The sequence below is a fragment of the Rattus norvegicus genome, chromosome 4, assembly GCF_036323735.1.
Source record: "Rattus norvegicus strain BN/NHsdMcwi chromosome 4, GRCr8, whole genome shotgun sequence".
NCBI classification, from domain to species: Eukaryota; Metazoa; Chordata; class Mammalia; order Rodentia; family Muridae; genus Rattus; species Rattus norvegicus.
Window position 1 is genome coordinate 50843719 of NC_086022.1, and position 26392 is coordinate 50870110.

General features: G+C 36.2%; 1 protein-coding gene across 1 annotated transcript in view; it reads left to right on the forward strand.

Moving 5' to 3' along the window:
• Nucleotides 1-26392, forward strand: part of Kcnd2 (potassium voltage-gated channel subfamily D member 2) — a 501946-nt gene that overhangs the window by 102124 nt on the left and 373430 nt on the right. The window lies entirely within an intron of this gene.

A 26392-nucleotide genomic window follows, 5' to 3' on the forward strand; every position in this document is an offset into this window, starting at 1 on the left:
ACTTTGCGGTTACTGTGCCACATTGTTAATTGCCTCAGTTCATAGGCATCATAGAAGCCTAGGACTGTTTGTTGCTGGCTCCCTTGAGAGATTGCATGACGTCATCTGATACCATGAAAGTTAGTACCCAGCGAGGTAGTTTTCAGGTCAGATCTAGCTCGTATCCTCAGTTCCTCTGTCCAAAGTCCATTATAAAAACAACCAAGAGCAGCAGAAAAACTAACAGCAAAAACAAACACAAAATCTATAATGTTTTGGACGTGTCTTCAACAACTCTGATTAATGGTTTAAAAGAAGGCTTCTCATGTTTAATGTTTATTTTGTTCAGTTTTGTTAGATAGTCTATGGCTCTTGAGTGGAGTATTGCCAACCCAGGTTGAAATTTTTCATGAAAAACATGCACATAGACATTGGTAGTATATGTAATTTTTGGTTATTAGATAATAATTTGGATGCTTATTACTTTTTTCTGTCCTGATTTGCTTTCAAATTTGGAAAGTTTCATTCCAATGACTAATAAGCTATAGAGTTGCTGTTTGGAAGGAAAGAGAATCAGCTTGTAGTGGTAATTAGTTTCAGGGAGTAGTGACCAATTGATTTCATAACCATTTTCAAAAGGAACAAGCAGAACTGAGGACAGAGCTGTTAGTGGCTCTTTCTCTCAATTGTCCTCACCAAGGTGACCCAGGAAGGGCTGCATTCACCCTGACAAATATCCCCTCTAAAGGTTTAAGTTCCTCTGGGATCTTTGTTGCCAGAGTGTAAAAAGACCTGAGATAGTTGTTTTATTTGATACTAATTCAGCCAGGCAAGCCATAACCAGGAGTGACACATCTGAATGCCTAGACACACTGTTCGTCTTCCCTTTGCAATTGGCCTCACATTATAGAACCATGTCAAGGTCTGTTTGATGCAAAACATTTCAGGACAGACTCCCCTTTTCCACTGTTAACAATGAAATAAATTGCTACAATACAGAGTTAGAGAATTCTTTAGACTTCTTTTAGGTGCCCAGGCAATTTTTCTCCATAGTAATCTGACTGCTAGTAGCTAGTTGAGAGGTAGGTATAGAGATTTTGAACTTTAATGTAAGTTTGTTGGGTTCAAAATATTGTGTGTGGGGGTGTGTACTATATCGAAAGCAATCAAATTATGCATCCTTGGCATAAATCTCAGAAGTCTATCTATCTAAATGCTGGGAGAGCTAGAATCGGGTTTCTTTATGGGCTAACCACACTTAATTAGGAGACCACACAAAAGTATATGGTCAGGAAAACTGGACTTGCTTAATCTACAATTTTTTTGAAAAAGAGAACACAATGGTAGTTGGGTAGGGAGAGATCCAGGGACAGTTGGAAAGCATAAATATTATCAAATACATTGTGTGATGTCCTCAAAGGGCCAATGTTTAAAGCTCTTTGTAAGTATAGAAATGATCACTCATGCTTTTCATTCAGAGTGGCTCTACTCTGCCCGTGTACAGCTAAATGTAAGTGAAATACGTTTAACAGTATTTTCACCTCTGCTAGAATACAAAAAGGTAGCCCGTCTTTAGTGTCTTAGCTCTATGTACATTCCACCTAAAGACTGCGGAGCATTCGTTTCCATTAATGCGTTTTTGGCATTTTAGATTAGGTTGCTAGCATGAAGATATTTGTAGGCAATTTGAGTGTATGCCAGATTTCTTGGAAATAATTAATTGGCGTCCATAAAGAATGAAAGGGTTGGGAAGAGGAAGAGTTGCAATAACGACACAGCGGGCTTTCATGGAAGATAAATGGCAGAATTAAAGACAGCATTGAAGTGAAATTAAATCACTGTTTTGCGCTTCAAACATTTTTTTTTTTACTTTGTCAGAGTTCTGTTATTCATTGTGCTTAAAAGATTATACTTTCTGTGGAGAACCTGCAGGTGTTCACTTCCCTCACTAAACTGAGCTGCTGTTTGGACCACCTGCCTGTGTTGATGGATTACTGCAGGAGGGATGACCCTTAATACCTCCTGTGTTATCTCTGATTCTTTTACTTTGATAAATGGATATGAGCCAGAGTCAAATTTGACAGTTCGGTTGGGGCGGGGGGGGGGGGATTGAGATAAGTTTATTAAAATTGAAGTGAATGGGGCAAGGCATGATCATTTCAAATTAATGTTAGACTGTCTCACAGTGTCAGAATGTGAGACAGTCAACTTGGTTATTCTAAAAAGAAAAAGAAAAATAAAACCCCTTCAAAGCTTGAGGCTAATTAGTTATCTTTCATATTTTCATTTAGCTTATTTTCGTCTCTGTGAAGTTAAAAAATGCTACTTTATGACTTGTTTTATTTAATAAAAAGATGCTACTATTTTAATCTTCAAAAAAAACCAACAGCTTGCAGGGGTCAGTCTTTTAAAGTAGATGCTTCACTGGCTGCAATTATTAATCACTTTCCTTCAGGAAATATATGAAATTAAATATTAAAGTACAGATCTAAACAGTTCCACAGTCTCAGGGCTTCTGAGGGCATGATTTCCTTATTAGCCTGAAATAGCTGACCTTCCTCAAGCCAAATGTGGAAGCTACAGAATATAAAATCCCTCATCATCTGGGCTTCACTTACCTCTTGGCTCTTCGTAGCTTTTTAAACAAGGCCCAGTTTCTTAGAGGTTGACTTTCTAGGATGCCGTGCTTACCTGCTGGACCAAGGCCCTACTTACCGAAGAGACTCCTTAAGACTCGGCTCAGTTTCCGCACTCAGCAGCTCGCATCTGTCAGATACACACTCGGTTTTCAGTGCTTGCTGTCAGTGAACAGAACGACCTTCGCTCACAGATCCTGATGTGTTTCCAACATAAACATAACTTATTAGAAAGTGATGAGTGGTGGGGCAAAACAGATAGAATGCAGGTGGGAATAAGGGTGGCCATATTTCTGTCTAACTTAGAGATGACATTTGCACAAAGTCATAAGGTAGGTAAAGGGTTTTGCCGTGAGGATCCCTGGAGGAATAGCCTTCTAGGCAGTGGGAGAGCTACAGTATACATCACAAATTGAAAGGCACGAAGAGCAAGAACAGCTTCTCTAGACTCCAGTGAGTGAGTAACAATGGGAGATAAGAGATGGGGTGTGGGCGGGATGGAGCTTCTTACACACTGGACTGGTGGTGGTTACCGTTGGATAGTGAGAGAATCCAGTTATCCCTGGGGTAAATGGGGAAGCTGCTGGAAAGTTTTGAGGACAAACTTGATATCACATCTTTTAGGTGAAGTCTGGTTAAATTTGAATGTGACGTAAACACCATTGTCCAATGGGTTAGAATCGAATTCAGAAAACAAAGCAGTAAAATAAATGCATTGACCGTAGTAGCCAAAGACAACATGGTAAACAGTGCCCTGATTTACGAGTGTTGGTTTAGCTAAACCTCACCAATCTTTGGGTGCAAGGCATAAACCATCATTCTATTTGTGGACGATACCTATGAGGCGTTCATTGAATATCATGCAGGTAAGAAGGGCCATTTAGATTTAATCTAGGCCTGAAAGAGTCTATGTTTTTTTAATTTTTACCATTCCTGTCTTGAAAAACATTATACCAAAGCCTACAATAGGAAAATGCAGCAAATACGTCTTCTTTCATAACGAGTCTTCTTTCGCCACTTTAGAAGAATAGAAAAGCGTCTGGGAATTGATGCCAGGGCTGCGAGCAAATGCCTCGCCTGCTCAGATACTTCATGCACCAGGAACCCAAGTGTCTCACGAAAGGTTTATTTCTCTCTGGTGCTTACAGCCTCTCAGGAGCTTCAGACAGCTGGGCTCCCCACTGCCTTCATTCCAGGGCTTGTGAGGAAGAAACCGTTTCTATCTGGGTCATGTCTGTATTTGAAGTGAGGGGAAAGAGAATGTGCTTACTAACACTATACCGAGTATTAAATCTTTTGATTGCCAGACAGAATTCGTCTCTGACCTCTTAATATTGGCCAGAGTAAACCACGTGCCTATCCCCAAGGGATCTGCACACGTTTCACAGACAGACCCCATATCACGCAAGGGAAATGGAATAGTTCAAGAGTGAATTCGGACACCAAGCTTTGTCTTTCATACCGTAGAGTTGGTCATCTCTGGCATTTTCCAGATGTAGGAGGTAAACCAGTGAGGTGAGAAGAAGATTCATAAAAATTTTTCTCAACAAAGGAAATGCTTATTCTTCTGAAGGGAAGTAAATACACCATTCCCTATGATGTCAGTGAGTTACAAGTTCAATCAAATGAAGGTATAGTTACTAGGGCATAAACAAATGAACGGTTGCTTTAGCGATGAACCCATCTGCATATCAGAGGATACAGATCATCTATCCCATGCCGCTTTACTGGTTTACATGAAAGGAAACCTCCTTGAGCATAAAGTTTCTGTGCTATTACTTCTTGTTCTTTCCCACATCACGATGGCTCACAGAATGAGAGTAACGCGAAGCCAGGTGGAGTCATTCATTCAGTTTGTTCAGAGCGCAGTGCTATGCCAGTGATTTTAATAGCTTCACTCAGGTTCCCCCTTCCTCACCCCGAAAGCCTCCTTGAATGTGCAGTAGAGCAGGCTGCTCAGAAGTCTCTATGTCACAAAATAGGATGTTTGCTACACTTTGTTGTCTGTTCAAAATTCATAGATGTTTGTGTCTTCGTTGATTTAACCTTTCCCTTTTAATCGATAATCACATTCAATGTTATATCTTGAAAGGTCCTAAAATTATAGTTACATCATTTCTTACCTTCTGTTTACTGCCCATGAACCACCCATTGTTAACCCTCTCCCAGTCAAATTCATGACCTTTTTCTTTTATTAACTTATCAATATTTTAATTATATAGATACATGAATTACATTGTTATATAATTACATAAAATTATAATAGATACACACATAAATATGATAAATACAACCGGTCCTGTTCCTATAATGTTACATGTACATACATACATACTTTGCTTTGTATTAGGTAATCAAATTGGGGCCTCATCCCTAGGAAAGACTAATTTTCCTTCTCAGCAATCACTAATCTCTTGTAATTCTTTGTCTAAGAGTGGAGCCCCGTAGGTTTCTCACAGTTGAAGTTAGGATGACTACTGGTATTGTCATTGTTGATTCCTTTGTCATGTGGGGTGACCTGTCCCAGGCATAGCTTCCCTGCTACACCTTCTTTACTAGGACAGACAATAGCACAGGAGAATTCTTTGGCCTCTGGGTCTAACAATCTCTCTCTTCTGTCTTCTATGATCTCCCCTGAGCCTTAGGTGCCAGACTTTTGCAATGGTTACCTTTGCTAACATGGATGGTACATGCTGCTGCTGTTGTTGTTGTGCGAACACTAAGAGTCTCCTCAAGCACTTGTTATGTAAGAAGAGCTGTTAACTGCAGTCGTTCTTCTATGCAGTAGATCTCTTGAACTTACTTCTTCCCACTGAGGTGCCTGCTCTGTGGCCTGACCATCCTGAGGTCTTATCAGCCCTCCAGTCTGCGGAACACAGTTCTAATTTCGAATTCAGTTAAGTTCTGTACTTGTGTAACTTTCTGACCCTATGTAAATGATGTCTTGCAGTATTTGCTCCTCTGTGGGCAGCTTTCATTCAAACGTGTGTCTTCAAGTCAACCCATCATTATTTCATATTCAAGTATTTTATATTCAAATAATTTACTGTACATATATGTTAGATATATACCTGGTCTTTGTATGCTCATTCCTTGTGGGATACTTAGGTGGTTTTTATATTTGGATCCTCTAGTTATATCCAGCAGTCTTGGATAAACTGATTCTGTTTCCTTTGGTTATCTACTCAGTCATGAGATTCCCGAACTGTTGGGCAGGAGAGCCATGGAGCCATGGGTAGCAGGACTGTACAATGAGTAGAGTCCAGAAGTGTCCAAACTCCAGATAGCTCATTCTGGGATCCTCAGGAATAGGATGTCCCCACTCCTCCCTGCCCTGGGCCTGCACGTCTGGTGGCTCATATACCCGTGCTCCCACCTTTGCCCCACCAGAGGAAGTTATGGAGCCCAGAAGCCAGGTTAAACTTTCTTTCCCCTTCTAAGATCACATCCAGAATTCCTCCTTATGCAAATGTGGCATCCCCAGCAGCCTGGCCATGGTGAATGATGTACACTCACCACAGAAGCCTCTATTCATTCCCCAAAGGTTTAAATAGCCTTTGTTCCCTGCAATTAAACAAGCTGCTCAGTGAAACTTGCCTTTCTGTAGTGTGTTCCCAATGACCAGAGTCACCTCATCCCGTGACTGTTAAAGCCTCAGTTTCCCTTTCAGGCCAATCAGTCCCTCAGTCTATTTATTTTTAATCTCTAGTACCAGGCATTCAGTATAAGTTCCCTTTAAATCCCATTTTCCTACCACTCTGTCTCTAGAATCAGCATAAATGCATGTAGAAAAACATTTAATATTATTCCACACACACACACACACACACAGATTCAAATGTAATATTTTATTCCATCTCACAAGGACATCTCTGTCCTTGGTTTCCATCTACATTAATTCTGTGGTCTATGAGAGAACGCTCTACCTCAACACACTCAGAAGTGGAATTTTCTAACTTTTAAACCAAATACTTTGCAGATCTAGAGTAAATAATTAAATTTGCAGAAGATTTTCATATACTTTTTTTCCTGAAAAAAAGAGCACATGCTCAAAGCTGCAGAATTTTTAATAACTTTCTTTTTTTAATAAATTATTATATAGATCTTTTGCACAGATAATGCCAAACAGTGGGTAGCAATTTCTTTTTCTGTTTTGCCATTGACTTCATTCTCATCTGATAGGATTTTTTTTTCTTTCCATAGAGGAACAGTGCTGTTAAATTTAGCACTGTCTAATACTCCAGGATCAAAGCTCCCTACTCAGTCCCCAAAGTAGAACAGCTGCTGCCAGCCTTTCAACTGTAGTCTTTATGAATCTGGACTTTTGGGGCCAAAGTCAGAAGCCTGTGAATTGAATTCCCTTTACAAAGTTTTACTTCAGATTTGTGCCCTGACTTTCATTTCCCCTCAGGGATTCTTTAACTTGACTAGAATATTCTCTGGCCAATGGTGCCTTACTCTGACCTGTGCCTAGGAGCTCTCAAAATTTTCGGTTTTGTTGCCAACGCCTCCATATTCCCTGAGTCTATTTTGTTATGAATCTCAGGACAGAATTTATTTGATTTCTAGAGTGATATTCTATCTTAACATTTTTCTCATCCTGTTTTGCTTTCTCCTTACCTAGGACTAGGTTTCTAAACTTAGCCTTGATTTATTTCCTTTCTACTCTGTAAAGAAGTTAGAGAAATATAGTACCCTGCCCTGCTGCCCCAAGCCCTCCTCCTCTTTCTTCCACCACACTAACTGGCAAAGGGTGGTCCAGACTAAGCCCTAAGCTTTCACCACCTCATACACAAAAGCTGGGAACTCTTTATGCAGAGTGATTCACATGCAAATCTTAAAGCTCTTTACCTCCCCCTCAAAGCTGATTTAGTTTGCAACTGCTCTTCGTGCTCCCAAGTAATAATGGCATTCATTGTTCTTTCAGAATACCTGTCCTATTATGAGAGGACTTTCCGGGATTTTTAGAGAATTTCAAAACCCACCTTCACACAGAAGCAGAAGGAGTTGGTGAATGTAAAACTTTTACTTTGAATGCTTAATACCACCAGAATTTGGCTGTGCCGGACTAATCTAGACAGCTAAGCTGGGTAGAATTGGAGCGCTTCTATAGGGCCAAACTCATTTTATCTCATATAGTCTTGTTTCAATATGTAAAATTTGAGCATAGAAAAACATCTAAGGAAACTCGCTGACAGTTCCTCTTGTATGTATTAAAGAATTGTCAGTTCTGCCCCCATTATAATCTTCCTGAGAAATTTCAAAATTATTTGAGAATCATAGGTAGTTATAATATTTCTTTAGGTCTCTATTTCCTAGCTACCTAATAAACCTGGGGATAAGAAGGGTTTGGATTGTCGATTCTGTCTTTTAAATACTACTTTTAAAATGAATGTAATTTTTTTGTAAGGTGTCAGTGGGATGCAGTTCAAACACTTACTTGGAATCTCTTGCTCCCAACAGATTCGTTGTTGTTTTTTGTTTTTATCAATACTGCGCTTATGAGAAGCTTGTCAATGTTCTTTTGCATTTGCACCATTATAATTTTGTGGAATGTGAGTTGTGAGTTGTGTTTGTAGATGATAATATCATTTCCCTTTTCATATAGCCTTTTTAGTAGACGTTCAGGTAACAAATTTGAAAAATAAGACCGATATATTTGTAACTGGTAAAGCAATGACGCTATATTTTGAGTAAGCGTTTTTATGATTTTTTTTTCCTTTGGCTTACTTCTTCTAATAAGATTTGATGCTCTTTTCCCACATGGTAATTTTGAGTGAGAATTCTGTCAGTTATACTTTATATTATAATTTTACAATGTTTCTCAGCCAAGTAACTGCGTTACAGAATTTTTTTTCTATGTGTCTTATTCTATGTAAGTTTCACCTTCAAATTGCACACAAGTTATGGATCTTAATATACACTTTGATCTTAATTAAGAGACTTCCTTTAACGATTTCTATTGATTTTTTTTTCAGATGAAATTTAGAGTCCTTAAAGGGCAACTCAAGTCCTTTCTCCTGTAGCTTTGCCTTCCTTTCAGACGTGAAGTCTGTTGTAGGACGTGCTCTGAATTGCTTAACTGTTCTCTTTCCGTTCTTCTCTATCTTTGTATACAGGCGCTCTTCTGTCTGAGTGTTTCTTCACTGTGTATGGTCTTCCCAGAGGCTAATACTCTTTTGAGGTGTGCCTTTGTCATTTTCTTGACCCCTTACCAGTCCTCAATTACTGTGGCCAACCTACTAGCTTCTCTCAGTGTTGACAGAGCCCTATGTCCTGCTGGGACAAAGGTGCTTGTGATACTCACCCATCAAACTGAACAAGGTGAAAGGAAGATGTGACATAAATAAACTCCGTTTGTCTCCACTTAAGGACCAGGCCTGATTTACAAAGAAGGCAGTAGGCTCCAGCTGCAGGAACAGATCATAAAATCCAGAAACAAGGTTGTCCCTCCCCCCAAAAATAGCCTGCAGATAACCACAAAAAATGGGGAAATACCTTATCCCAGGATGGGCCAGCTGGGCTGGGCAGCCCTATCTCCTAGTTAAACATTCATGACATAGAAATTCAGACCACTGACTACCTGTGAGCCCCTAGCACTCTCCAATGAAATTTCATATTACCTAATCCTTCTAGAGAGTTCCCCTGGTGCTCTAGAAGACCTGGACTCTTTGGTATAAGGTTGCCATTTCAAAGAATGGTTGGCCCCAGCATTCTGACTGTTTCTGCAGAATAAAGGCTCCTTGTCTTTGCATACTGAGCCTCGGGTCTTCTTTTGATCATTTTCAGGACCTTTACAAAAGAAGGAAGTGATCTGCAACATGCACAGTACTTGACTTAGTGCCAGGAAGAAATTAGATGCACAGTGTATGGTTCTGGTGTGTGTGTGTGTGTGTGTGTGTGTGTGTGTGTGTGTGTGTGTGTTTGAGTGAAAATCCCTGAAGTCTTTCTAGAATGTGCAATATATGACCTGTGCTCTGGAAATAGGCTTGTTAGGAAATCAGTACAATCAATACTTTCTCCTACCCTCCATTATTAAGATAGTTCTTAAGAAACTACGAACGGAGCACTCCGTCCATGTACTTCTAATTCAGCATACTCAGGAATGCAGATTCTTTCCTGTTTCCTGTATGTAAATGTGTAGTTACCCAGATCACACTGTGCTTAGTACATAGTACGCTGAATCTTTTTAGTCCGAAGAATCATTGCTAGGTTCTATTCCTCGACAGTTTAAATGTACCAGAACCGGACAACTATGCCTTTTCAACATGCTGCATGGATTTATACCGAAGCTTTATAACAGAAGTGTCAGAAATCCTAAATTTTCCAGCGGCTGCATTATTTTTATGTAGATGAGGAGATATGGTTCTCTGTTCTATTACATGAATTGTCATCATAATATTACAGTTAAAGCTAATGAACCATTCCCTGGCATTTGAAAAGCCAGTTAACGGAGCATTTTCCTGACAAAGCTTAAGTTTATAAATGAGTTAAGTCTCTGTGTGTGGGTGCTTTAATGATTATGACATTATCCTTCAACATTATAAAATATCCCCTTTCAGCCCCCAATTAAGGCAGGTACAGCACACACAAAGAAAGGATTCCTAGTCATTTCATCAAAATTGGATATATAGGGATCTGAGAGAAAGAATAATATCACCAGGAGTATTATTTGGCACAGAAACCATTGAAACCTTAGGTTTATATTTACCATTATGTAGTTTCTTGACTCAACCCCAACTGAGCATAGATTATATAGACATTTATTATACATACATACATATATATATATACATATATATATATACATATATATATATGCATATATATATATATATATATTACACACACACACATTTGTGCCCAGGTTTTTTCTTTCTTTAAATCAAGAAACTACTAAAGAAAAGAAGACTTTTCAGTCTCAGGGATTGTCTCCATTTTGCTGTTTTCCCACTTCTCCTTGATTTTAGTTATTTTTTCTTTAGGTTGTAATATAATCACACGACTCCTTACTTCCCCTTTCTCTCTCCAAAGCCACCCAGAAGCTCCAGTTAGCAGAGCTCATTAGGTTGGGTGGGAGACACTCTCAGTTGAGAGCTCAGATGCCAGTCTGCAGTCCTGGCAGGAATCTTTTGCCACATTTCAAGGAACACTTTGCTGATTTTTTAGCCTTGTTAGTAGAATAAATTATTGAAAAACTCAGAATGTTAAATTACTGTATTTGATATACCCCTGTTTCTATATTTAAATGTTTGTCACCAGCCCTGGATTATTGTTCTATGGTAAAGCATATGCTTAGATGAACTTGAGTTTTTTTTAAAAAATATTCATATAAATAAATGTAAAATGGTAAATGGCATGAATGTATATAACATGGTTTTTATTACACAATTATTTATTAGATTTCTGAGTTTGCTCCCTTTGAAATATTGAAGCATGTGATTTTTTGTCGATACTACCTATTGCTTTATCTATTGTGGCCTAAGTATTAATTTATCATATATTCATATGGTATATTCACATAAATATCATAAATACTCAATTTGTTTTCTAGTACTACCTTTCACGGTCCATGAAACACATTACACTTAATCAATATTACCTCAACTAGATGCTAGAGTAATGGTATGAAAAGTTCAATTTTTGCAGCCATTGTCTCATTTATAGCTTTCACAAGACTAATTTTACTACTACTACTACTACTACTACTACTAGTAGTAGTAGTAGTAGTATTACTACTAGTACTACTACTTGTACAATTTTCACTATTATAACTATTAAGTATTATGCCTCATTCTTCTTGAGGAGGAATTGGTTGTATCCTGCCTCATACTTGTCTTGCACATGGTCAAATCTCTGATTTATGACTTCTATTTTCACAGTATTTCTGAACCTTTTGAGTCAAGTTGAAAATAGAGTTTTCAAGTTAAATTTGATGGTTTCTTTAGTGTTAGATACAGTGTTCAATAAGTGTTAAAATTGAATTCAGAAAAATGGGATTTGAATTCTGAATCAGGCATTAATATACAGTGTGATTTTTGGACATGTAATTTAGCTTCTGGAGCAGTTAATTTGGCCTTTCTAAATTTAAAAGCAGTAATGCACACCATTCTTTCTGATGCATCTCAGAATGGGGAAATAGAAGATTATAGAGATTTAATTTTCAAAGTAAATTATGATGCTTAGTCAGAGCATTTATCTCAAAATATTAAGGTTATTTTTTCACCCAGTCAATGAAATACATATTTAGAGGGACCGACCAAGCAGAAAGAAGTGCAGCGGGCTCAGGATACAGAGTGAGAAATGCCTCACAGTTCATTAAACCTTAATTTGGTCTTCTTCAGACAAGTTTTCTGAAATACATCATTCTTAATTTTCAAATAGTGTCTCATTAGATGTTTTCGTTCTTGTAACATAATTTTCAAATACATTAATTTGTCATCCCCCTGCTCCCAAAAGCAAGTGAGCTTGCAGTGTTGAGTCCATGATTTTTGACCCTGACCATTTAAACCTGCCATTTCACATACTTAAGCTGTCCAAGCCTTAACTGAATTAGTAAAAATGAGAAACTGGTGTTTTATTTTAGTAATAAATTCATTCTAAGCAGATATTCTAAGAACGTAACATTTTCATTCATTTCACAGCCTTTATCATTATCAATCTTAACTTGGATGTATTTGTATGCCTAAATAATCTATCATCCATCCATCCACTCATCCATCCACCCATCCATCCATCCATCCATCCATCCATCCATCCATCCATCCATCTCTCTATATATCTATATAAACATATACATATATGTACATATATATATAATGGATTTCCCTAAAGCTGGTTAAGTGGCCTATAACTGTGTTTCCTTCTCGTTCTTAATTATCAAAGGAGTTTATCCTTTCAGGGAAAAAAAGAAGGAAGTGTTGGAAAAAGTACTTAGCAATAGCAGAACATATGTGGACTACTTTAACCTGATGTGGAGGCAAGAAAAGAACATACATTTTTCTCTACATACCCGCATAAATAAATGTATTTGTGTAGATATTACATATGAAATGTAAAGTTTAAAATGATTTAATGAAAATATATGTTTAAAAATTTCTGATGATTGCAACATCTCATTAACACAAACGCAATGATTGTAAAAATGATATTAATGTGGCAAAATTAATTTTAAAATGATTTTTTCTTTCGGTATATACAAATTTTGACAATGAAATCTATACTGAATAGAAATCACAAAATTGACATGTGTCTACCAATTATAAATATAATTGTATCAACAGATAACATTTTGCCACCAAAATGTTTATTTAGAAAATGAATTTTTAGAGGGCACTGTATTTTTCTTGGTGGCACATAACACATGTACAACATTTAAGTGAATTTTTGACAAAATAAAATAATTATAAAGTGACTTTTTATAAGAAAATGTCACAATGAATAGAATTACTAAAATATACATTCATGCAAAACATGTTCAAAAATGTTATTCTTTACTGGATTATTGAAAACAATAATCTTCAAATATAATTTCTCTGAACAAAATGTTTAATTCATTGTTAAGTAAAAGTTTTAAGTGTGTCACACACTTACCAAGAATGCTTTATGTTTCGTTCAAGATAATCTTTGCATACATATATTTATATACATGGACACACATGTACATATATATATATACATATATATATATACATATACATACATACACATACAGAAGGGGGTGTGCTTATGCATATGTGCTTGTGTGTGATCTCATGCATTGAAACAATTCGAAGGATTGAGATGTGATAAAGTCTCATTTGTAATGTTACTTTCTTTAATAGCTATCACTGATGTCTTCTATTTTAATGTGTGATGGAAATTTATGTCTAGTTAAGAGAAGAACTCATTTGTGAGTAAATAAAACAAAGATGTAAATAAAATGAAACTGAAATAAGTGTTCAGAAAAATTTAATCTTCACTTGCAGGCAAGCAGCTTTCTAACATGCAGAAATTTATCAGAGAAAAACTACTTTGTTTTTTTCCCCAAATGAAATAAGATATTAGTTTATACTATAATCCAGGACAGTGATACTGTAGTTTCCCTATAATACGGAAATTCTAATTAATAGGAATTTGAAACTGACATAGATTAATGGTTGGCAAAACTTTATGGAAAAAGTCATGCATAAACATGTGAAATGATTATGGTTGCTGGAATGGTATCAGAAATTAGGTTATGTATTATATTTAAGGTCATAACTGCCTTTTGTTTTATGATCTTTAACTTTCTCGTCAGTTTACAACACTGCTTTGAAAATGACAAATGGAGTGTTATTTACTTCAATGATTTAATATATGCACCAACATCTGTAGTTGACTCCCAAGGAAATTTTTAATTACTTTTTAATACTCATTCTTAAAGGCTCCCATCCATAACTTGTTTATGTTTATGGGCTGGTGAACTTTTAGAAGTTCTTTGACTTTTGCTTTTCCTGTTCAGTGCATTGAGCCTGGACTTGCGTGTTTGTAAAGATGTCCCTACTATGACTGGGAGAGATGTGTGGGACATCTGGCCAGGTGCAGGACAATTGTGCTCGTTTGTTCAGAGGTCAATTAACGTCTAGCCTTCAGGTGAGTGAGCTGCAGTTGCAGATGGCCTAATCTTCATACTCAATGTAGAACACCTGGGGTTTTATGGGAACCAAACTTGCTTTATGCCAATGAAATGCACTGTTATCATTGACCTTGATTATTATGTTCTTATCATATGGCTAAGGTTTGAGGACCGTTCATGATGTCAACTTAACTTAGTGTCGTGAGCGATACATCTCTTGTGAAGGAATTATGACATCCAATACACTCAATTAACTACGTAAATACAATAGGCAAAAATAAAAAAATTTATAAACAAATAAACTTAGGACAAATTTTATAAAACAGATTTGAATTTTAAACAAACTTTGGCAATATTTATTGCACAAAGAAGAGTAGTGATGTTAAAACATTCCACATAGACCCTTTTCTGAGTTACCTTAAAGATATGGTCATTAATAAGAATAAATTAGAATCAATAAGGACAGCCTTACTGTTGGGCAATGCTCCTGCCTGTCCTATCCTTTCCTACTGTAAGGCTCTGTGCTTTTTTTATACAGTAAATGGGGCCTGTAGACTGAGGAAATATGAATGACGAATGGGATTCTGACAGTCTGGGACCTTCAGTGACTTCTGATACAGCACAAAGTTTCCCAGGTAGAATGACTTTTGGAAATGACAAAATAGAAGAGAATAGATAATAGTCCAAAAAAAAATAAAAGAATCTAATAGTTTTTCAAATCTAACCACAGATCTTATTCTATCCTTTCTGTGTTTAGTACTTACTTGTGTGTTAGCACCTCAGAGCTAAAAAGTTACTGATATGTCATTAAACACATTGGACAGTTGTATATGGATACTGATTGCCCAAAAATAAATTATGGTCACTATATATAGAACCTTTTGGTAAAAATATAAATGAAAGTATTTTCCTTAAAAACAAACTGACATGGATATGACCAAGTATTTACCATGAAGAGGAAGACTTTTATAGAAATATTAATGTTATTAAAATTAATTTACAAGAATTGTCCTCAAGAGCATTGAAAATCTTTTAATAGTAATACCTTATTTAGATTAATTACTCCAGATTTGCTTGTGATTTCTTAAGCAGATAACAAAAATTAAAAAAAGGTTTAAAAATAATTTTTACAAATTATTTACAGATTAAAAGTTTTCAGACTATATTGGTAGGAAATAACAAAACATTTCATATACTATAATTTTCCTATGATATAGATAGATAGATAGATAGATAGATAGATAGATAATAGGTATACTTTTGCTTTAAGAGAGGTAACAATATTTTATTGATAATAATCAGATAGTATATTTAAGACAAAATGTATTGGTGTCTATATTCTATAAATGCTTTATTGTGTTTTTAATTTGATATAATCCTGTGGAAGAATTAAAACATCTTCAATGTCAATGGAAAAATAAAAATAAATGCACTGAACACTGTAGTTCGCAGACGTCCCATTTTATCTGTGGTAGATTCTACTAAACCGATTTACTAAATGGTAGCACTGTGAATCAAGACAGTAGAACATCAGTATGAGGGAACGACTTATAGGCTGCATACTTACAGACTTGGATTAGACTGAAACCTTTCCCCCATAGAACTCTTATGCATAGAAAAAGAACATACTCAAACACAATGCATGCCACTAATGACAAGAAAGAATAGGACGAAGGCAGTCCTTTCTCATTAGGTTTAACAGTAAGCTGTTCCGAAAATGATAACACTTGAAATTCAAACCCATTGATTTTATTTATAGGTTTAGAGTTAGCATAGTCGATAGGTTTATACGAGCTATTTACTTGGCTTTAGAGTTCTTTTATAGTTCTATCCAGGATGCAATCAAATTGCTCATGCTGAGCATACTTTATTTTTCCTTGAGGATTCTGTAAGTCTGTGGCTGATTACCCAGCAAATTCCTATCCAGACAAAACAAATGTGTTTTGTACTTTTCCTTCTTGAACTTGGCCATTGCACAAAACAAGCAGGTAGTCTACCACTTGCCTACATCACCAGGTCATTTTGTATTTTTATATTTTTATTGTTGCTGTTGTTGTTCTAAGCAGGGTTTTGCACAATATTCCAAGATGGCTGCCAGTTACGTTCACACCGCAGCTTCCTGCATTCTGGGCTTTCAGATAGGGGCTGACCCTGGTGGTTTTAATTCGAGAAGGCAGTAAAAGTTTTTGGAATCTAAACATACCCTACTATCTTCTGTTCTCTACCATTATACTCTCACCATCTAAAGATGCATGTGAAACCAAGAGTCCTGTTATTCAAACACTAACCAGATGAAAACTTTATAACAAACATTCCCACAATGCTGTTAGGCTATTACGGGAATGCAGCCACAGGGAAAACATTGTGTTCATTTTAGGAAAAATCAGGAAACATTGTTAATTTCCAAAAACGTAAAAGACTTAACCTTTTTTTTCAAAACTGCAGGGCAAACAGGATACTTTTGGAAATTTGTAGAAGTCTAACTTCCATGTTGCTGCTCTACTCGGTATTCTAGAACCCCCAGGCTCAACCCCGTGGGGTCGCTCCTGTTAGTTTCTTCCCTATGCCACTCTAAGTTAATCATCAGCATTAGAACATTATTAATTGACTTTTCTCCTTAATTATACCTTCTCATCTTTTGATACATCGAAAATTTGCCCTTAGCTAAGTAAACACACAGCATTAGAGGTTCTTTCGGTGTGTTGAAGAGGCTATGAGATACCTTCTGAAGGAAAGTTCCTGAGGAAATTCCACAGATGCTTCTTGTCAACCTCAGTAACTTAAAGGGCATCTCTTCCCCCACCCCAGGAGCATATTTCTGAACCCCAATGTCCAAACTGTTCTGGAATTACTTCTAGGTGAAGTTGTAACTGTGCTCCTCGAACGTCTTGCTTTATACAAGCAGTCCCCTTTTGTTCCCCTGCTTATTTCCTTTCCTTGTTGTCAGCTCCATTGAGTGTATAGGACCCTGCCTACCCAGATGGCTCTTGTACCTGCACTCCTTCTAAATTGTCTTGTTTTACCTTTAACACATTATGTATTAAATGAATGTACTGTAAGTTTCTTAACAGGAGTGAATAAATAGTAAAAATAATCTTAAAGTAAGCTTTCATTAGCTAGCACATAATGATTATTTACCTATTGGGAGCGTTCTAGAGCATGCGTCATCACACAGACATTGTTGCTCATCTCTTCTAACATCTGGCCAAGGTTCACAAACAGAATGACCTATCGTAACAGGTACACGGCTGGAATTGATGTTGTGGAGTAAATACAAACCCAGAAGCAGCATTAAGTCTCCTAGTTGACACTTGTATGTATAATATGTATAAGTCTGTGTTGGCCTATGTCTACATATGGACTATTCTCTCTCACTGAGTAGCTTAACACAGAAGAAGTATTTAAGCAAAGCGATAGTCTTTGAGATTAGTTAATATGATTTTGCTACTAAGAAAGTAATACACATGCCCTTTCCTTCTTTGCTTCTTTATTGCCTTAATACTGTACACGCTATTATGGGCTAGATCTAAAGTAGCCTCACTTAATTCTCATAGGGCACATTAAAAGCCTTAGCCCCTCCTGGTGGGGTTTTGAGACTTGGTGGCACTTTTAGGATGTGGTGATGCTTTATGAACATGCTTTTGAAGAACATATTGAAGCCCAGGGTCCTTCTTTGGGCTTTCTGCTTCCTGGATGCTATGGTATGAGAAGTTTTGTTCTATCATTTTCTGTCTCTACGCCATGATGCTCTGCCTCACTATAGGCCCAGAGCTAAACGTTTGTACTCTGTTGCCTCTATAATGGCAATCCAAATCAATTATTTTATCTTCAAGCTGTTTTTATTGGGTATTTTTATCAACACAAGAAGAACCCTTTGCTTATATATAAGGAAGCCATGTTAAAAATACTGTGGAACTTATTTACTTTATAAGAATTAATAAATTACATGAGAGTAGAGTGATATATTTTTTGTCCCAACTTATAAGTGAAATATTTAACAAATTCAATTTAACTTCTCAGTAGAATCATAAAAAGGAGGTGAAATGTTGCCAAGTAAATTATTATGTCAGTGTGTTACTTAGTGCAAGTCATGATTAAACCTATTAGCACAACTATCCTTTTATAACATATTTTCGGTATGCATCCTAAGCTCCTATTCCTGCAGAATATCTTCTGCAGCTATAAATTTGTATTTTATGGAACTATCGACATCATAGTACAGCATATTGCATTTATTTGAAGCATTATACCCTTATCACAAATACATCTCATAACTTGCTTTCAATATCTCTGAGAAGAAAGCACATAGATGGTGTGGGGAGATAGCTCAAATGGGAAAACGCTTGCTGTGTAAGCATAACTACTCTGGGTTGAATTCTCAGAATGTGCATAAAATCCATGCTAACTAATGACAGATCTCAGGAGACTGAAACAAACAATCTATTGGTGAGCTAGCTGGCTAGCCAGTGTAAGTATATTTTATGTTCAGTGAGAAACCCCGAACCAATAAGTAGAATGGATAGCCTTTCAAAAAACAAACAACACCAAGTTTGGGCTTCCAGTTGCAGGAGAATGTACATATGCACCCAGAAACATATAACATGGACACACACACACACACACACACACACACACACACACATCCCATACACACACACACACACACACAACACACCATAATGCACATAAGCAAACAAACACATATCATTGTTTTAGATCTTTTTTTTTTCCACATGGAAAGGTTTAATGAGAGAAGAGTGGAAGAGGAGAGGCATAAAGGCCGGCCATGAGCATGTGGGGAAGGGAATGGGGAGAGAAGGGACAAAGGAGAAGGGGGGAAGAGGGCAAGAGCAAGAGGCAAGAGCTGTTTTAGATCTTTGATTTTTCGTGAGATATTGGTAAACAACTCAGTTAACCCTTACTTGAAAATAATACTCCTATTAATTTTCAGGACAGAATATATGTGGTTCACATAACTGTCATTCAGATTAAACTACCACAGCTTAATGAGAAGATCATACCTTGATTTTAAGAATGATGATGATGTAGTCTTAAGCTGGAGAACGTTATGTTCACCTAACTCAATTCACATATATATATATGTATATATATATATATATATACGCACACATTGTGTAATATGTATGATTGAACGTAAAATATACTTACACTGGCTAGCCAGCTAGCTCACCAATATATATATATATATATATATATATATATATATATACAATCTTTAATGTCATACGTTACTCATTCTTTTCTTATTTGAAAGAAAGATATTTATACACATATTTTAACAACTTAAGTTCCAGGATTAGCAGATAAAAGTACTTGTGTTTGATCCCTGAGACCTACATGGTTAAGTGTCCTCTAAGTATGTAAATAGATGTAATAATAAATTAAAACCATAGGTTCTGTCTTTTTTATGAATCTTTGGTTATCCCATGCTTTGATTAGTGATTGACAAAGACAGCCAAAATAGTAAATGTAAGCTAAGTAGATGATTATTTCCAGTGTGAATTTTATTTGAATCATCCGTTATGTTTATCCCAATATAAATGATAATTACTAAACACATCAGCATTGACTAGTGGGCACTTTGAACTTACTAATGTTTTCTTAGTCTGCCATAAAATCTAATCCCTTATTTTGGTGAGCAGGACAACCAAGCAGAAACAACTGTTTCCATGGACAAACAGAAAGGTAGCACCGTTGTTGTAAGATGTGACAGAACTATAAGATGGGTGCTATTTGTAGATCCTTCAATGTCCCTACAATACCTTCTGAAGCAGGTCCAGTACACCTGCCTATTAAAGGTTTTCAGGAAAGGAAATAATTTTGATGTAGAAATTTTACCTGTTATGTCTATTTTCATGTGAATCTCCTCTTTGTTCTGATCACAGGTATCCAGGCTTATGCACTGGTGTTCAGTTGCTATGCATCGAGCTATTTTTCAATCGAGAACATAGTTATTTTCAGTATCAATTGGAAATGAGAGCAGTGGCCACCTGATGATCGCGACTCTATCTAGGCTTCTTTGTGTTATCAGACTGAGCACACATTATTTTTGGCTTGACACACCTTTGTATTGATTCTGAGAATTCTGTGCAGTGCTCACGTTCTCTGTCTAACCTCAGGAGGCTCTCGGGGATAGCGCAGCCATTAAAATATAGGTTTGATGGCGGGACGGAAAAAGTCAGAAACAGTTTTACTTTGTTAACTTTAGAGTCATTGAAGTCTGCCACCTGGAAGAAACTATTGGAGTATTTTAGAATATAGGAAATTTCCTCAGAGATAAGAGAGCCATGTTCTTCCTTGTGTTTCTCTGCATCACCTTAGAGGCTCACTTTATTGTATCACATTTGATTAGATAACTACTGGACTAATAGTATTATTATTTTTTTTACTATTGATACTTTGTCTTCTTACTGCTTGGCACCATCCTCTGTCTTTCATATTAGTAGCTCTTAAATCTGAAGGTGACCTGGAAGTCAGCAAGTAGTTCTTGTCCACATTTGAACCACAGCAGGTGTCCCTGAACATGTTTATGGAGAGGATCCAATACCAAAGAGGAAACACTGCCCTGAATATTATTTGATAATGTATTGACCATACATGACGTACTGTAAATGCCCAAAGATTTTGAATGACAACAATCCATTTTTGTATATTTAGCTTAGCGCGAATTTTTTTTATGGGGTCAATCTTTGCAGTTTTAAAAATATCAAATCAATAGTCAGAGGACAGACAAGGTTAAAGAATAATAAAATATTAATTCATTTATTATTTTTATTGTATGCATTTACATGGCATAGTATAAAAAGTTGGTATGTATGCCTAGTATATAACCATTTACTATATATTTAGTTGTATACTAAAAAATTTAGAGTTCTACAAGTTTCCTGGTTTTAGAAATATCTGAACATTTTCGTCAATGTTGTTTGTGTTAATATGGTTTTGGTCCTGAAATGATTTCTTTTTTTCCCTCATTTTTAATGGATATTTTATGTATTTACATTTCAAATGCTATCCTCTTTCCCTTTTGCCCCTCCTCCCAATCCCCTACCCCTGCTTCTATGAGGATGTTCCCCCTCAGACCCACTCACTCCCACCTCACTGCCCTGACATTCCTCTACACTGAACCTTCACGGGACCAAGGGATTCTCCTATTGATGCCACACAATGCCATCCTCTGCTACATATGTGGCTGTAACCATGTGTCCTCCCTCCATGTGTACTTTTTGATTGGTGTTTTTATTCCCTAGGAGCTTTGGGATTCTGGTTCGTTGATATTGTTTTTTTTTTCCTAGTGGGTGCCAAACCTTTTCAGCTCCTTCAGTTCTTTCTCTAACTCCTTCATTGGGCTCCCCATCCTCAGTCTTATAGTTAGCTGCAAGCGTCCTCATTTGTATAGGTAAGGCTCTAACAGAGCCTCTCAGGAGACAATCATATTAGGTTCCTGTCAGCAAGCACTTTTTGGCATCAGCAATAGTGACTAGGTTTGGAAGCTGTATATGGAATGGATCCCCAGATGGGACAGTCTCTGGATGGCCTTTCCTTCAGTCTCTGCTCCACTCTTTGTCCCTGTATTTCCTTTAGACAGGATCAATTCTGGGTTAAAATTTTGAGAAGGATGAGTGGTCCCATTCCCCAACCAGGGGCCTTGCCTAACCTCTGAATATGGACTCTACAGGTTCTCCCTTCCCTTTGTTGGGCCTTTAAGCTAATTTCATCCCTGTTGGGTCTTGGGAACCTTTTGCTTTCCTGGCATCTGGGATTTACTGAAAATTTTCCTTTAGAAAATAGAGTTGAAAATATTGAAGAATTATATTTATGATTACCATTCCTTGATGAGTACACACATTCGACTTAGGACAGCACAGGCTGCTTCTGCTTTCATTGACTTCCATTATTCATCTTATGTAAAATTTTAAGTTATACAATTACATTCTTAATGATTTAGTATCACCATACTCGTCATGGTTACTTAATTTTTCTGCAGGGTGTTTTCCCTAAGATTATTTAAGATCCTTAAACATAGTCTTTTATCTATTTCAATTATGATGAAATTCCAGCAGCTAGAAAGTGCTGACGCAAGGTAGACTCTCAATTAAGGCTTACTACAGGAATAAATAGATGACAGACTGAATGACTGAACATGTAATATTTATTTAATAGAGTATGCTAGTTATAGTTTTAAATGACTGTCAAAATACTTTGGAACAAATCAAACTTACTAATTTTCCTACTAAAGGAAATAAAGATAATTGCTTCTAAAAATAGACAAGCATGACAAAAAATTGCTTCCTTTATAAAAATACATTTATGAAGATAATTTTTACATATATTTGTTTATATTTCATCTATACAACCAACCAGGGACTTTAATGATGAATATCTATGAATGTGAAATTCTATTTTTAGTAATTTATTTCTTTTTATTTTATGTACATTGATGTTTTACCTGCATACATATGTCTATGTGAGAGTATCAGATTTTGTAGTTATAGACAGTTGTGAGCTATAATGTGGGTCCTCAGAAACCAGGTCAACTGGAAGAGCAGTCAGTCTCTTAACCAGTAAGGCATCTCTCCAACCCTGCATGTGACAATCTTTACATCTATCCACCTGTCTTTTCATTAAGAAAACTATTAAGAAAGCTATATTACCAAGGAGAGAATTTTTCAAAATGTCCTTTAATGAATGGCAGCTTACATAGATAATTGAAGCATTACTTTCTAAATAAACACTGAAACTGCTTCCTCTTGGCATTATGGGAAATGTACCTGATGCACTAATCAGTGTACATAAATATATAAATTCAGGAAGCAAGTTGATAGTATGATCGTTTAGAAGAATAAGAATATAAGAATCATCTCTAAACCTATGATCTACCCAGTTGTGGGTTCGTGCCCCAGTTGAATTTTTGTCTTATGGGGCAATCTGTAAATTCAACCTGCATATGGTTGATTAGTTGCATCTGTGTGGGTATATATGCCCAGTCACTTGTCACTGCAGTTGACAGGGTTTAAACCTGGGTAAGACTACAGATTACTTTTCTCCACTGCTGACTTGCATAATCCCTCTAGCACTATAATAGATGACCACTGTGGATGACGATTCCAGCTCAATACCTGCTTGATTATTACATATCTGTGACTCCAATATGTGGCCTTTAGCAATAGATTCTTCCAGTCAAGTTTTAGATAGTAACCAAGAGCAATGAGAAATTGGAAGCATACAGTAGTGGGGAAGGCATGGGAAGATTTAGAATGATGGGATGAAGGGTAAATTTGATCAAAGGACAGTATGGGATTCTCCAGTGAACCAAAAAGTATGGAGACCCTTGAGACAAAATGACCCAAGTTCTGTAGTGTCCTACAAATATGTTCTGTTGCCTAGCCATCTTACAACCTAAAAAATTAGGAAGAAAAACAACTAATATAGCCAATGTTACAAAGTCATTACTAGACTGATCGTGGTCCTCTCATCTGTAATCCTAGCACTCTTTAATCTGATGCAGGAGATTAGAGAGAGGTTAGACACAGCTACATAGTGATGACTGAATCATCATCTCCCATACTCGGTAAGATGCTAATGATATTTATAGATTTGAGATTTCAATTTTTGAGTACATTCTAGTTTGGATGTTCACTAACTTACTTTGGAAGAAAATTAAAGTTTAAAAGATATAATGTCTATTGAAAACCGCTGATTATATAGAATTAAACATAATGATAGCATAGAATTTAACTCTACTCTTTCGCAAGAAAATGCTTTATATAATTTAATGAAAGTAATCCACAACAAGTTAAAATTTGAACTATTGTATGTAGTTTCCTCCCTTGTTATTCCAGTGAGGCCTACATAGGATACACACACACACGCACACACACACACACACACACACACACACACACACACACACACACACACACACACACACAAACCAAACAAACAAAAAAACATTTTGTGTATTGGTGCTAGGGTTTCAGAACCCTGTAGCCTAGGGTGACCTGCGTTCTCTATGTAGGCAGATGCCTTGAGGTTTACTACAGTGAATTATAGATAATACCATTGTGCTGCATGGGGAGTAAGGCACATCACATCACTTCTCTTTACAGTTAAAGAAACTCACTTGGCGAAAATGGCTTTCAATCCTATTGTATCTAGAAGTGCAAACAAAAAGTTTTCTAATCACCACAGGTAGTAATTTTTAATACCTCAGAACATGATTTCATGAGAAAAACTGTCATCAATGGAATAGATTTCTTTACTGTGGAGGGAGTGGTTTGATTTTCTGTAACATTAATGTTTTGGAGCTCTGGTTCCCTTGCCTCTGCCCCTTGGGTAGTCAGCACAAATGTCTCGGCGTTAATAGCAGCTTTAAGTGGACACCATTATCAATTCAAGTTTCTAAAAATACAAAAGCCATATTGTGAATGTCTAACAGCAGTGTTATCACATAATCAGTTAAATCATGTAAATTAATAATACCTCTTCATCGGCATGTCACAATGTCACAAATACGAAAAATGAGCTCAGCTCTCTTTAGTTGAGGGAGAATTAAAACGGAAGTTTAACATTGTTGAAACTCTAAATCCTTTTCTAGGATTTCGTTTTCTTGACGCATTCTGTATCACTCAAATTAATGCTATCATCATCGTCTTTAGATTTTTTTTGTCATCAAACTCTTTTATTTATGGTATTTCTTTGGGTCTTTATATACCAGATTTGTACCTATGAAGAAATGTATTCTAGAATGCTTCTAGCTTTTCATCTCAATAGATTTAGCATTGTTTATGTAGTATCTTTCTTTAGAATCTTTTAAAATCTTCCATATGTGGTAAACTCTAAAAGAATGTTCCATTTTTTGACCGCAGTTTTACGGTATGCATAGTACACACATTTCGGGCTCTTTTCAATAACTCTTCTAGTATTTAATTTCATACTCGGTCTTGCTCAGTGTAAGTAAGTGTTAACTAGATAAGTGGTTCCAGTTCTTTGACTTGCAATTTCATTTTCAAGGTAAAACATTAAAATTGGCAATGACTATGAAGTAATTTTTACAGCAACATAGAAATTGCATTTTTTTCTTCCTCTCTGCAGTCATTCAAATTTTGTGCTCTGGCTTAAATAAACCACCTGTTGCCCCTAGGGCTATGTTTTGTGTTCACTTAGGACTTTGAACAGAGGTTAATATAGCAGTTCATTCATATACTGGCATAAATGAATTATATAAATTTAACAGATGAACTTCCAAATAAACTCAGGTTAATACATTTAAGTATGATATCTGATACAGTCACATACTATCAATTACTTTTATAATTTCTCCCACATAGGAGGCCAACCTATAAATTGTATAATCTAATATTTACTCTTTGATCCAAGTGTACATCCAGTGTTGGTCAAATTAGTCATGAAATCAACTATTTCACCTTTTAATTGTTGAAGCTGTCATGTGAGATTCTAAACTTCACCAAACATGAGCTGTGCTTTAACTAACAGCTCTTTGATTTATATCCTAGAATAAGGTAGTATATTTTACAGTAAATGTCTATGGCATATCCTTGATTTCATTTGGAACAACTCCACATGATTTATACCCTTGGATTGTATATAATACTTATATAGTAATAATAATACAACTGTGTTTTATGATTTTCATAACTAAATTAGCCATCTGATTACAACTAGAATATTTTAGGGTTTGTATATTTAATGATATAGCTTCATTATTACTCAAGTCTAAGTCAAAGCTAACTCAATTTTAAGTAAGGGCTTAATAATCTTGAGGACATCTCTGCTTTCAGTGTATTTTTGTGTTTTGTGCATGTGTGCATATGTGTATGAGTGCATATGTTTGCACCCAGCATATACACACAGCTACATGTATGTTCATTATGAATATAATATATAAATAATTCCTGTAGGTTATATATTTTTATTCATTATATGACTCAATGTATTATTAGCATTTAGTATGTTACTATAGCTTTGGGAAGTTATCCATATTTAATCTTCCTGATATTCCCTTGCATTGTTTATTTGATTTTTTTGTTGTTGTTCTTAGATTAGCTACATGTTGCTTGGAATGAAGGCCTATGTCTATGGACAAACAAGCCTTAACCCTGTAATTTAATAAGATTACAAACTAGAGCGTATGTGTGCCTGT